Here is a 14369-nt window from a genome sequence, read left to right on the forward strand (position 1 = left end):
GCCCCAATATTAAATGTTAAATGAATGAATGGACACTAAATAGAATAAATTATTACTATAAAACATTTTACACTAATCTACACAATTTTAATGTTGCTGTGGGACAATGTGAGAGATGCCAATTAAATTCAATAATTTATTGTAAGTATTTTCAACAAAAAATACAACAAAGAATATTGTTTTTAACATTTATTTGTATCTTTTTAACTTTTAAAGTGTAAAATTATTGTATATATTTTTTGCATTTATTTATTTTGTATTTATTTATTTTTACTTTTACATGTGCCGCATGGAAATGAGGGAGACTGGTCTGGTGCATTACTGCTTGAAAGCTCACATATTGAAGCATCAGGCGTCAGCTCTAACTAAGCAATTGTTGCTATATTTTTTATATATTATTTAAATATTATGCATATATGAATTACTGTTCATTTCATTGTAATATTCTAACAGTTTTCTGTGTTCCTCAGAAAGGCAATGGTATAACAAAGAGAGATAAGCTATTATTTGTGTTATAAATGGCATACCCCAATTAATATTCAGTGTGACTTCAAAATATGCTGAAAAGCAAGTGCATGTTTCCAAATTATCTAGGTAAGAAATAGGCTTCAAAAGCTCTTACATGTAATGGATAAATATAGTAGAAAGATTCCCCCTCCAAAAAAGTAAGTAACCTAAAAAGCTTTCTCTTTCCACTTTCCACTTTTTCTCTTAAGTTGGCTTCACCAGAGTGCAACAAAACAAGCAGTAAACAATGTCATCTGTTTAACTGTCAGTTGCGTTTATATTTTACAATTTAATATTACTATTTATATAAACGCATGACAGCTAGCCTAAAAATGGACTTCAGTCACAGATGATTGTAAATGATTAATTAACACAATTTGCCTTATAACTGCATTAATTTAATCAGATTTGTCTTCATTTTTGAAAAAAACAAAAACAAATTGCGCACAAAAAACCTGTTTCACAAAAGGTTCTTTGTGGGGAAAGAAGGTTATAAAAAGGTAAGAAAGAGATGGTTCTTTAAAGAACCTTTGACTGAATGGCTCTTTGTGGAATCAAAAATGGTTTTTCTATGGCATCACTGTGAAGAACCTTTTAAAGCACCTTTATTTTTAAGAGTGTACATCATCAATTATAAAACTCTTCTTGAACACACTCAGTGAGTTTTTCTGCTTGTTTTCTTACTGACTTACATTGTAGGAAGTCCTTCCTGTTCCAGAGAACAATGTTGGTGAATGTGACTGGAAATCAACAGACATGAACAGTGTGATTCTCATGATCCTGCATCCATTCCTAACACATTTCTAATATGATGTTCTCAATGATATGAGATGATGATGGACTCGTTTCTGAGAGCAGATGAATCTTCATGACTTTACCTCTGTCTGAGATCTTCTTGAGCTCCTCTTTGCAGAAATCCTCCAGTTTGTCTTTCAGCTGATGGACAGATTCTCTCAGATCATCAAAAGAGAACAGAGAAATGAAGAGATCATCATTTACGTCCGTAGATTCAGGAGGTGCTGAGAGAGACTGGAAACTCTACAGAAAACAGAAATCAAAACTCATCAGCTCCACACTTCACCCAATAACCTGCACCAACATCAGATTTGACTTGACTGATCTTTAGTAACTCACCTCAATCCAGCACTTTCACAGCATCAGCTTCATTCTTCTCATATTCATTAAATCACATTAGAGCTACAGATTCTAGTATTTGACACTTACACTCTATGCGAACTTTCTAGGAAATAGTTTGGATGATAAAACATCTGCTAAGAACATAAATGCCCATCTAACAGCTCAAACACATCAATGGAGTCTCATTGTAGTGTTGAGTAGATTTGATCAAGAAAAGCAGCTCAAAGGCTACAATTACACTGCTTAGATTTTTTTGTCTTGTTTCCAGCCAAAATATCTAAAAATTCTTAAATCAAGAAGGATTTTCTAGACAAGTAAAAATGATTGTCTTGTTTTCAGAAAAAGGAAGTCAAAATTAAGTGAGTTTTTGCTTGAAACAAGCAAAATAATCTATTTTTCTGCTTAAAATTATTTTGCTTGTTCTAACCAAAAACTTGTCTAGAAAATCCTTCTTGATTTAAGAATTTTTAGACATTTTGGCTGGAAACAAGACAAAAAAATCAAAGTAAGAAAAGCATTTTTTGCAGTGTAGATTGACCATTATTTATAACTTTAGAGCAGTTAGAGACATTGAAACTTCACAAGGACCCTTAAGACACACTCAGGTTTGGTTTCGTTTCAGTACACGGACATTTTGCTAATATACAGACTCACTTCATGTTTAGGTTTCATGGTCAAATTCATCAATGTGTTACGGACAAATAGTGTTCAGAGAAATGATTTCTAAGCAATTTCCAGAGCCGAAAGCCATTTGTAAATGGCGTTACTTTCTAAAGAAGATGATCAGATGAGAGTCTGACTGATGATTATATAATAAGACACTGATGAAATGTTTCTCTGTGAGTCTCCTGTCACAGCAGGATGTGTCTCAAGTCCACTATGATGGTGTTCTTCTAGATCTGTGTTACCTGCAGGAACTGGATGTGATCCTGTGTGTGTGAAAGCTGCTCCAGCTCAGCGTCTCTCCTCCTCAGATCATTGATCTCCTGCTCCAGTCGCTCCAGTCGTCCTTCAGCTCGACTCACCGCTCGCTTTTCCTGATCTCTGATCAGCCGTATCAGCTCAGAGCGGCTTCTCTCAATGGAGCGGATGAGCTCAGTAAAGATCCTCTCACTGTCCTCCACTGCTGTCTGTGCAGAGCGCTGTTAGGACACACAGTGATTCAGGCTTCAGTGGGACTGAAAGAGACAAGAGAGTCTGAACTGAGACTGAGACAAACTTCTCTTCTTCTCCAGACTCACCTTATGAGACTCCACAGCCTCTCTCAGCTGCTGAAGATCTTTCTCTCTCTGCTGGATTCTCTGCTGGAACGTCTTCTGCGTCTCCTTCAGCTGCTTCTGCAGGACAAACAGATGATAGTGAATGACACAGAAAACTACTGGCACTAAATCATCAGTGGTTTAGAGATGAATCCAGTAAAAGTGGAGCTGATGACTAATGGCTGTAGATTTAAACTCCAGAAGTGATTAACGTTTACAATCATAAATGAATTAGCATAAAAATTGAGGCTTGTTTCACATTGCAAGCATACATATCATAAAAGTGAAACTGACACAGATGTAGTGTTTCACACTGACAGTGTTTTTGTGTAATTAAGCTGCAGCTCTACACAGAAAATAAACAGACTATTGGATCACTGCACTGAGTATTAACTTGATCTCTAGTTTTAAATACCTGTTTCTCTGCCCTCTATTCTTCAGCTGATACAATGTCATGATTTTTATGTTCAATAATTGTACACAGCATACATATACATTTCTGGTCAGTGCGACAGAAAACCTCAAAGATCTTCTGATGTTTCTGGCAGATCATCTCCTGCAGTCGTCCAGTGGCATCAGTCAAATTGTGTCTCTTTCCTTTAAACAAACTCTCGTGTTGTTCAAGGTGATTCTGACAGTAAGAGTTCAGACACACCAGACAGGACTTGACGGCTTTGTATTTTCTTCCAGTACAGACGTCACACTGCACATCTCCAGCTCCAGCGTAACAGTCAGCAGGAAGTTTGGTCTTCTTCAGTTTCTCCACCACTTCAGTCAGCATGGTGTTTCTAGCTAAAGCAGGTCTTGGACTGAAGGTCTGTCTGCACTGAGGGCAGCTGTAGACTCTCATCTGATCCTCCTGATCCCAGCAGCCTGTAATACAGCTCTTACAGTAACTGTGTCCACAGGGAATGGCCACTGGATCCTTCAGGAGATCCAGACACACTGGACACAAGAACTCATCCTGAAAAAACTGGGCTCCTGCCATTTTGCTGCATGAACACAGACACACAAACACACAACAGCTCAACTACACTTCAGTTTCTCTTTCTCTGAACTCACATGATTCCTGTTTCCTGGTTCTGTGTTTGAGTAACGTGTGTAAAACAGGTGTGTCTGTGGGACTGTAAAACAGGTTCCTCATTTGAGAGTCTCACACACACATATGTTGGGTTTCCATATTTTATGGGTTCATTCTATAGGCGTAATGTTTTTTCTACTGTACAAACTGTATTTTCTATCCCCTATCCTTACACCTAAATCTACCCCTCACACAAAACTACGGACATTTTTAGTCTGTAGCGTGGTCTGGCGTGGTCTGAAGATGATCAGAGTCAAATTTAAGGAAAGTTGGACCAACAGTATAGGAGGAGTTCAAAAAAGTAGGTTTGTTAATGAAGTTTATGTATGTATAGGAGACTGGGAGCTCTTGGCTAAATTGATTCTGAGGCCAAGCTGCTTCAAATAAGTGAGTAGCAGAGACCTGTGGGCTCTGAGCAAGTACTCCGACCAGGATAATATTAGCCAGTTGTCAAGATTTTTCATGATTTGCCATGGAAGTCTGAGGTTTGTACAACTTGTGCGTAGGTTTGAGATTGTTTGTAGTTGTGAGAAAATGGTGAATTGTTTCATGAATTTGTTTCATGTTAGCAATTTAAAAAAAAATAATTTAGGCAAGGCAAGTTTATTTATACAGCACATTTCATACACAAAGGTAATTCAAAGTACTTTACATAAAAGGAAGTAGAATAATCATAAAAACAATAATAAAAATAATAATTCACAAAGAGGCAGTAATATAATCATAAAAACAATAATCACAGCAATAAAACAAAAAAAATAAAACTTTTAAAATAATTTAAAAATTGATTTAAAATAAATTTAAGAGAGTTACAAATAGAAAGGATTATACATAGTGCAATCAGTTCAGACGAAGCACAGTGCTCATTCAGTAAATGCACAGGTAAACAGATGAGTTTTGAGTCTAGATTTAAATGTAGCTAATGTTTTAGCACATTTGATCTCTTCTGGAAGCTGATTGCAACTGCGGGCAGCATAATAGCTAAAAGCAGATTCCCCTTGTTTTGTGTGAACCCTTGGTATTCCTAACTGACTCGATCCTAATGATCTGAGTGGTCTGTTAGGCTTATATTCAGTGAGCAATTCTGCAATGTATTTAGGTCCTAGGTAAATCCTAGTGATTTATAAATGAGTAAAAGTACTTTAAAATCAATTCTAAAAATAACTGGAAGCCAGTGTAAGGACCTGAGGACTGGTGTGATATGCTCAGATTTTCTGGTTCTGGACGAGCTGCAGCTGTCTAATGGTCTTCTTGGGAAGGTCAGTGAGGAGACCATTACAATAATCCACCCTGCTTGTGATAAAGGCATGAACAAGTTTCTCCAAGTCTTGACTGGAAACAGATCATCTAATTATTGCAATGTTTTTGAGATAATAGTATGCTGATTTAGTTACTGCTTTGACATGACTACTGAAATACATAATAACCTCTCCCTTCTAAGTACGACCTGAACCAATTGAGAGCCATCCCAGAAAGCCCGACCCAGTTTTCCAGTCTCTCTAGAAGAATGTTATGATCGACAGTGTCAAACGCAGCACTAAGATCTAGCAGTACCAGCAATGATATTTTGCAAGAATCAGAATTTAGGCGAATATCATTTATTATCTTAACGTGCGCCGTCTCTGTGCTGTGATGTGGACGGAAACCAGATTGAAAATGGTCCAGGTATCCATTTGAGTTTAAGTAGTTGTTCAACTGATTGAAAACTACCTTTTCAGTAATCTTGCCTATAAAAGGAAATTTTATTTCTGGGAAAATTCCCAGAAAGAATTGAGGTGTTCACCACTTCTGAGAGATCTGCTTCTAAACAGTTTAACACACTTTTGAAAAAAAGATGTGGTAAGTGTGTCGAGTTTGCAGGTTGAGGATTTAAGGTGCTGTACTATTTCTTCCAAAGTTCTGCTATCAATTGCTTCAAGAACAGACAAAGTGACTGCTTTTTGAAATTGTGGTTGAATCTGTCTGACCTCTGCATAACTTGAGGATGTGCTAATCACCTTTCTGATATTACTGATCTTCTCGGAAAAGAAGGAAGCAAACTCATTGCATTTGCTGTCAGAGAGCATTTCACTGGGAATCTGACTTGGGGGGGTTTGTTAGTCTCTCAACAGTAGCAAAAAGAGTGCGAGTGTTGTTTAGGTTACTGTTTATAAGGTTTGAGAAGAACTTCTGTCTTGCTGTGGCTAGTTCCACATTGAAAGCATGAAGGCTGTCTTTATAGATGCTATAGTGAATTTCAAGTTTCGTCTTCTGCCACATCCGCTCAGCCTTTCTGCATTGTCTTTTCATACCGTGTACTGCTGTTGATTTTCTGCCATTTATCTTACTGACTTTCACTGGTGCAATGTCATCAGTGACGTTCTTAACTTTTGAGTTAAAGGACTCCAGGAAAAGGTCAACAGAGTCTGCAGAAATGCTTGGCATTGAAGATATAGCCTTCATAAACAGCACACTAGTGTTTTCGTTAATACATCTCTTTCTGACAGAGACGGATCTAGATTCAGTGGTAGCAGAGGTCAATATATCAAAGAGAATTTTGGCCAGAGGAGAACTGGCCCCCTGACTGAGCCTGGTTTCTCTCAAGGTTTTTTTCTCCATTTGTCACCGATGGAGTTTTAGTTCCTTGCCGCTGTCGCCTCTGGCTTGCTTAGTTGGGGACACTTTCTCTTAACACAATATTGCATTTTATTTTATTGTTTTTGATTAACTACCTTTACCTAAAAAGTGAGTGTTTACTGTTGCCTTTGGCATTGTTGATGTACTGTTTCCTATTTAATACTGTACAGCCGCCTTGTCACAATTCTGTATTGTTAAAGGCGGTATATAAATAAAGGTGACTTGACTTGACTTGAGAATACAGTAGTGATCAGATAGTGCTACATCCTTAATGACAGTGGATGAAATGTTTAGACCCTTACTGATGAGTAAATCAAGAGTGTGTCCACGAATGTGTGTGGGTCCATGCACATGCTGAATCAGGTCAAAAGTGTTTAAAACGGTTATTATTTCAGTCAAACTCTGAGGAAATCATTGATAACAGTTTTGTGAACTCTTCAACAAAGGCTGGAGAATATTTTGGAGGCCTGTAAATAATGATAAATAGAATTTGTGGAGCACCTTTCAGCACAATCCCTAGATATTCAAAAGACAAGTACTGACCAAATGACACTTGCTTACATTGATAGACATCTTTAAATAGAGCAGCTACACTTCCACCTCTCCTAACAGCTCTGCAGACACTCATGAAAGTAAAGTTAGGGGGGGCTGTTTCATTTAGGACTGTTGCACTGCAGCTGTCTTCAAGCCATGTTTCAATTAGAAACAAAATCCAGGTTGCATGTGGTTATTAAGTCATTGATCAGAAATGATTTATTTTTTAGTGAGCGAATGTTTAAAAATGCTAACTTGATGCCATTACTTTTTGTCTCTAGTGCAGTTTTAGTTTGATCAAGGAAAACAAAAAACTAAACAAATGTAATCAACACAAACAGAAGCTGACAAAAGCACAGAAATACGTTCACTCAGCAGGACTCACACACACACTGATCTTACTGTCTATATGAGGATTTATTACACACATTTATTCTGACATGTTATTTCACTGACAGAAGTTCAGCTGCAGTATTAATGTCATGAAGAGAAAACAAGAGACTCTATAACATCTCACTGTTACTGATTCATCATCAGCTCAAAGCATTATGGGTAGAATCTCTCATCAGTCTATTCTGATTCGTCAATACAGTGTCACTGATGATCCAATATTATAAACCCAAAACCCAGGATAGAGCGGCTGAGTGAATGTGGTCTGGACTGTGTGGATGAGGCTCATTGTGTCAGAGACGCTGTAGAAGGACAGAGTTCCTGCACTGTGATCCACAAACACTCCTATTCTACTGATGATGGACTCTACAGGGAGATCAGTCTTTATGCTATTGTGTATGAATGAGTAACTGGAGGGAGAGCAGAACAAACTCCAGGACTGATCATTATATCCAAACCCACACTCATGACCTGATCCCTTCCTGCTGATGCTCTTATATGACACTGATATAAACACACTATCTCCACTCCACTCAATCTCCCAGTAACAGCGTCCACACACACTCTCTCTACACAACACCTGCCAATAATAATCAAATCTGTCTGGATGATCAGGATACGACTGGACTGTGTCAGTGACAGTAATCACTCTGTTGTTCTCAGACAGACGGAGGTGTTTATTGCTGTGTTCAGATCCAGAGTGAGCTGATGGGAATCTGATGGAGATAAAACACATCAGAATCAGGAATTATGAATCTGTTTGATGTTTTCATGTAGCTGAACTCTTCATGTTCAGTGTATCATCAGTGTCTCAGTACAGATGAGCAGATATCCTGTGCAAATCATCATTTACATCATCAATTATAAAACTCTTCTTTCACCTTCTACAGGAAGAACATGAACACACTCAGTGAGTTTTTCTGCTTGTTTTCTTACTGACTTACATTGTAGGAAGTCGTTCCTGGTCCTGGGAACAATGTTGTTGAATGTGACTGTGGAAATCAACAGACATGAACAGTGTGATTCTCATGATCCTGCATCCATTCCTAACACATTTCTAATATGATGTTCTCCATGATATGAGATGATGATGGACTCGTTTCTGAGAGCAGATGAATCTCCAGGACTTTACCTCTGTCTGAGATCTTCTTGAGCTCCTCTTTGTAGAAATCCTCCAGTTTGTCTTTCAGCTGATGGACAGATTCTCTCAGACCAACAAAAGAGACAAGAGAAATGAAGGGATCATCATTTCTGTCTGTAGATTCAGGAGGTGCTGAGAGAGACTGGAAACTCTACAGAAAACAGAAATCAAAACTCATCAGCTCCACACTTCACCCAATAACCTCAATGGAGTCTCATTGTAGGGTTGAGTAGATTTGCTCAAGAAAAGCAGCTCAAAAGCTTCAGAGACACTGAAACTTCACAAGGACCTATAAGACACAATCAGGTTTTGTTTGGTGTCAGTATGCTGAAGCATTGTTAATATACAGACTCATTTCATGTTTGGGGTCTTCATGGTCAAATTCGTCAATCACAGACAATTAAAAAATATTTTTTATCAGGTTTGAGGATCACCAGATCCAATTATTTATGAATGTTACGTAGAATCTTCTACTGAGTTCACTGAGGTCACAGTTTTGAACTGTTGGTGGCGCTAGTGGTGTTTAACAGATAAATAAATCTTCCAGAAGAAAAAGCTCAGAGAAATGATTGCTAAGAGATTTCCAGAGCTGAAAGCCATTTGTAAGCAGTGTCTCTTTTAGAAAAAGATGATCAGATGAGAGTCTGACTGATGATTATATAATAAGACACTGATGAAATGTTTCTCTGTGAGTCTCCTGTCACAGCAGGATGTGTCTCAAGTCCACTATGATGGTGTTCTTCTAGATCTCTGTTACCTGCAGGAACTGGATGTGATCCTGTGTGTGTGAAAGCTGCTCCAGCTCAGCATCTCTCCTTCTCAGATCATTGATCTCCTGCTCCAGTCGCTCCAGTCGTCCTTCAGCTCGACTCACCGCTCGCTTTTCCTGATCTCTGATCAGCCGTATCAGCTCAGAGCGGCTTCTCTCAATGGAGCGGATGAGCTCAGTAAAGATCCTCTCACTGTCCTCCACTGCTGTCTGTGCAGAGCGCTGTTAGGACACACAGTGATTCAGGCTTCAGTGGGACTGAAAGAGACAAGAGAGTCTGAACTGAGACTGAGACAAACTTCTCTTCTTCTCCAGACTCACCTTATGAGACTCCACAGCCTCTCTCAGCTGCTGAAGATCTTTCTCTCTCTGCTGGATTCTCTGCTGGAACGTCTTGTGTGTCTCCTTCAGCTGCTTCTGCAGGACAAACAGATGATAGTGAATGTCACAGAAAACTACTGACACTAAATCATCATGTGAACAGATGAATCTAGTAAAAGTGGAGCTGATAAATAATGGCTGTAGGTTCAAACTCCAAAAGTGACATTCAGTTTCAATCAACATACAAGAATTAGCATAAAAAAATAAGGCTTTTTTCACATTGCAAGCATTCATGCCATGAAAGTAAAACTGAAACAAACATAGAGCTTCACACTGACAGTGTTTCTGTGTAATTAAGCTGCAGTTCTACACTGAATATAAACAGACAACTGGATCACTGCACTGAGTATTACAGTAACTTGATGTCTAGTTTTAAATACCTGTTTCTCTGTTCTCTGTTCTTCAGCTGATACAATGTCATGATTTTTATGTTCAATAATTGTACACAGCACACATATACATTTCTGGTCAGTGCGACAGAAAACCTCAAGGATCTTCTGATGTTTCTGGCAGATCATCTCCTGCAGTCGTCCAGTGGCATCAGTCAAATTGTGTCTCTTTCCTTTAAACAAACTCTCGTGTTGTTCAAGGTGATTCTGACAGTAAGAGTTCAGACACACCAGACAGGACTTGACAGCTTTGTATTTTCTTCCAGTACAGACGTCACACTGCACATCTCCAGCTCCAGCGTAACAGTCAGCAGGAAGTTTGGTCTTCTTCAGTTTCTCCACCACTTCAGTCAGCATGGTGTTTCGAGCTAAAGCAGGTCTTGGACTGAAGGTCTGTCTGCACTGAGGGCAGCTGTAGACTCTCATCTGATCCTCCTGATCCCAGCAGCCTGTAATACAGATCTTACAGTAACTGTGTCCACAGGAAGTGGTCACTGGATCCTTCAGGAGATCCAGACACACTGGACACAAGAACTCATCCTGAAAAAAACTGGGCTCCTGCCATTTTGCTGCATGAACACAGAGACACAAACACACAACAGCTCAACTACACTTTAGCTTCTCTTTCACTGAAATCAGGTGATTCCTGTTTCCTGGTTCTGTGTTTGTGTGACGTGTGTCAAACAGGCGTGTCTGTGAGTCTGTAAAGCAGGTTCCTCATTCCTGCTCCTGTAGAATCACACACACTAACATACATGTTGGGTTTCCATATTTTATAAGGACATTCCATAGGTCTAATGGTTTTTCTACGGTATAAACCAAAGTTGTCTTTTTAATCAGAGCGTTCCTTTGAGTCACTCACATTGCATGAATCATGTTTTGGGGAATGTAGTTGAATAATGCCATGCTATAAATGCAAAGTGAAAAGCTGTCATGTGAGCCCAGCCCCAGGGTGCCCAAGATGCCATTGTCTTAAGGCGAAGCGGCAAATCATCTGAACCATCATGGGGTGATGTCTCCTTTCTCCTGGAGACACACTGCCCAGAGACAATATGTCCCCTCCCTGGTTAGATTTGCCTGGCATGTGCACTGCCTTCAACGAACACAGGTTGCACTGTGCCCACAAAAAGAGGCGTCTTACCATTTTGAACAGGGACCATGACCTGAGAGCGCCCTGGCGTTTAACAAAGGCCTTTACTGTCATGTTGTCTGAACAGATGAGGATGTGGTATCTGTGTAGGGCTGGAAGGTTTTGAGGACCTAGAAAAACTGCCATAATTTCCAGGCAGTTTTTATGCAGGCGTTGTTCCAGGCAGGACCCAGAGGCAATGGTGGTCTGCCCTCTCACAGTGCCCCCCAACCTGAGTTGGAGGCATCTATTGTGACTACCTTTCTTCTGGAAGTCAGTCCCAATTGGACACCTGCCTGATACAGGCGAGGAGCCTTCCAAGGAGCCACAGCTCTGATGCAGAAGTGGGTCACCTTGAGGCAGAGGTCTTCCAGAAACCAAGCATGGGACGAGATGCCGGTTTTAACAATATTGAAAGGGCTGCAAATGAAGCAGGCCCAACATAACCATAGAGGAGGTGGCTACCATCAGGAAAAACTGATGGGAAGAGAAACCCCTACATTACAATGATGCCACTAGCCGCTGGATTTTAAGTGACTGTTCCAGCACAAGCCAGGCCCACATCTGAGACTGGGAGCTCTTGGCTAAATTGATTCTGAGACAAAGGTGCTTCAAATAAGTGAGGAGCAGAGCATGTGCTCTGACCAGGCTAATATTAGCCAGTTGTCAAGGTTGTTCACGATTTGCCATGGAGGTCTGAGGATTGTACAGTTTGTTCGTAGTTGTGAGAAAATGGTGAATTGTTTCATGAATTTGTGTCATGTTAGCAATTTAAAAAAAATTCATTTAAGCAATTTTGCTTTAGACAATTATTTTCTCTTGTAAAACTGTAAAAGTGAACATGACAAAAACAGTTTTTTATGTGGACCTTGCTACAGAATTGGTCTGAGTTAGAAAACTCAGAGTTTGAAACATCTTGAAAAAAATGTATTTTTCCCAAAAATTTGTATGTATGAAAATTGTATAATATCCAAGGTACACATTTCTAGTAATGCACCAGTGGTGCAAGGACCCTTTTGGAATTGCTCGGTTTCTTCTTCTTCTCAAAAATGAATCACATTTTTGAGGGCCTAAACATGCTTGAAAACTCATGAAACTGCACAAATGCTAAAAGTGGAGAAAATTTACATCTGAGATGGGTTTCAGAGGTGGGTGTGGCAAAATGGCTCAGTAGCGCCACCTATAAAATTTAAACGAAGTGCCCCTCAAGCTGTGTTTCACATACATGTATGAAATTCAGTAGACACATGTAACACACCAATACCTACAAAAACGTTCCGCCTGGTACAAAGTCCAAAACCCAACAGGAAGTCTGTTATTTGAATTTCCTCTGCAAGTTTTGTGCCATTTTTGCCATTTTCAGGCATTGTATTTTAACGAACAACTCCTAGAGATTTAAACAGATCAACATCAAATTTGGTCAGTCTCATCTAAAGCCCTTTGTGATGTTAAATTGCAAAGATCTTGAGTTTTTGTTGAAGGTGTGTCTGTGGCAGCCTGACAAACTTCAGTGTTTCGCCATGAAACAGGAAGTTGTTATATTTCAGGTATACAATGTCTGAACCAAAATTCACATTTAATAAGAGTCCTGTCCTGAGCACATGCCCATGCCCATATTCAGTTATAGTCATAGCGCCACCTGCTGCCAGGACGTGGCATGTTTTATGCTCTAACAAACTCCTCCTAGAGATTTATTGGCATCAACATTACATTTGGTCAATCTAATCTAAAGCCCTTTGCAATGTTAGATTGTGAAGATTTTTGCAATTGACAAAGTTCAATGTTTTGCCATGGAAATAGAAGTGTCATGAATCAGGCCTCTGTGGCTCCCTCCGATCGCCACCGGAGGGCACCTTCTCCGGAATACTAGCCCTCTCTCACTACATTTCCCACAACACCCCGTACCTGGTCCTGATCACCTGCTCAGGTGTTGCTCATTTACCAGCCTACTTAAGCCGCCTCCGGACTTTCTCTCCCCGCGAATTCTTGTTTGCTGTGGCTGCAATTCTGAGCGTTTTTCTCATGTTTCCCATTATTAGTGTTTGACCTAGACTGTTTGATATTCTCTGATACCGGCCTTTGGATTTATTGCTCTGTTCTCTGGACTATTGTTACTCTGCCTGCTGCCTGCCCCGACCTTTCGCTCGTTTTTCGGATTACTCTTTGGATTGCCTTCGTTGTTTCTGACACTGTTGTTGACCTCTGCCTGTTTGATCACGATATTGTTTAAATAAACACTGCAAATGGATCCGCATGCCTCAGACCCCTCATTACAGAAGACTTCGCCATCAGAGGATCCAGCAGCTGTATATCACCTCTCCACCGAGGTATCTGCGCAAGCCGCTATGCTCGCCACACACCAGCAGCAGCTACAGAGACTTACATCTCTCACGGAGGAGCTCGTGAGGACGCTACAATCTCTCCGCGTCACCGAGGCTAACGTGAGACCAGCCGAACCTCCTCAGCCCCCTGCCGCTTCAAATCAATCCACCACCAGCCCTCGTCTGGCATTTCCGGAAAAGTTTGACGGCTCGCCGGAGAAATGTAAGGGCTTTCTTAGACGGCCGCGGATTATGCTCTCACATTTTGCACACTCACTGCACAAACTGGCTGGACAGAGGATCCTCTCAAACTGCTTTATCGCAAGGGGCTTACCACAGAACTACAGTCCGAATCTGGTCTGCTGTGATGAGGATAAAACCCTCGATGTGTTCATCGACCTCTCCATCCGTATTGATAATCTGGTTTGTTCTCGGCGGCCACCGCATCAATCCCCAATGTCTAGTCAATCAGCCACTGCAGTTCCCGACTCCGACCCCATGCAAATTGGGTTCACCCATCTCACGGCCGAGGAGAGAGAAAGACGAATCCGACAGCATTTGTGTTTGTACTGTGGACAGCCCGGCCATCTAAGGGTTTCCTGTCCCACTCGACCACCCAACCGAAAAACCTCTGCGGAGAGTTCCAGTCATACCTTTTTCACCACTCTCGATATCCCCATTACATTACTGTTTAATGGATGTTCTGTGGACTCTT

General features: G+C 40.4%; 2 pseudogenes; both read right to left on the reverse strand.

Annotated features, from left to right (window-relative positions):
- Window positions 1–3938, reverse strand: part of LOC127176676 (E3 ubiquitin/ISG15 ligase TRIM25-like) — a 19228-nt pseudogene extending 15290 nt beyond the window's left edge.
- Window positions 3939–5764: 1826 nt separating this feature from the next.
- On the reverse strand, window positions 5765–10575 carry LOC127176258 (tripartite motif-containing protein 16-like; annotated as a pseudogene).
- Between the last annotated feature and the right edge of the window lie 3794 nt (window positions 10576–14369).

Source organism: Labeo rohita, chromosome 14, assembly GCF_022985175.1.
Source record: "Labeo rohita strain BAU-BD-2019 chromosome 14, IGBB_LRoh.1.0, whole genome shotgun sequence".
NCBI classification, from domain to species: domain Eukaryota; kingdom Metazoa; phylum Chordata; class Actinopteri; order Cypriniformes; family Cyprinidae; genus Labeo; species Labeo rohita.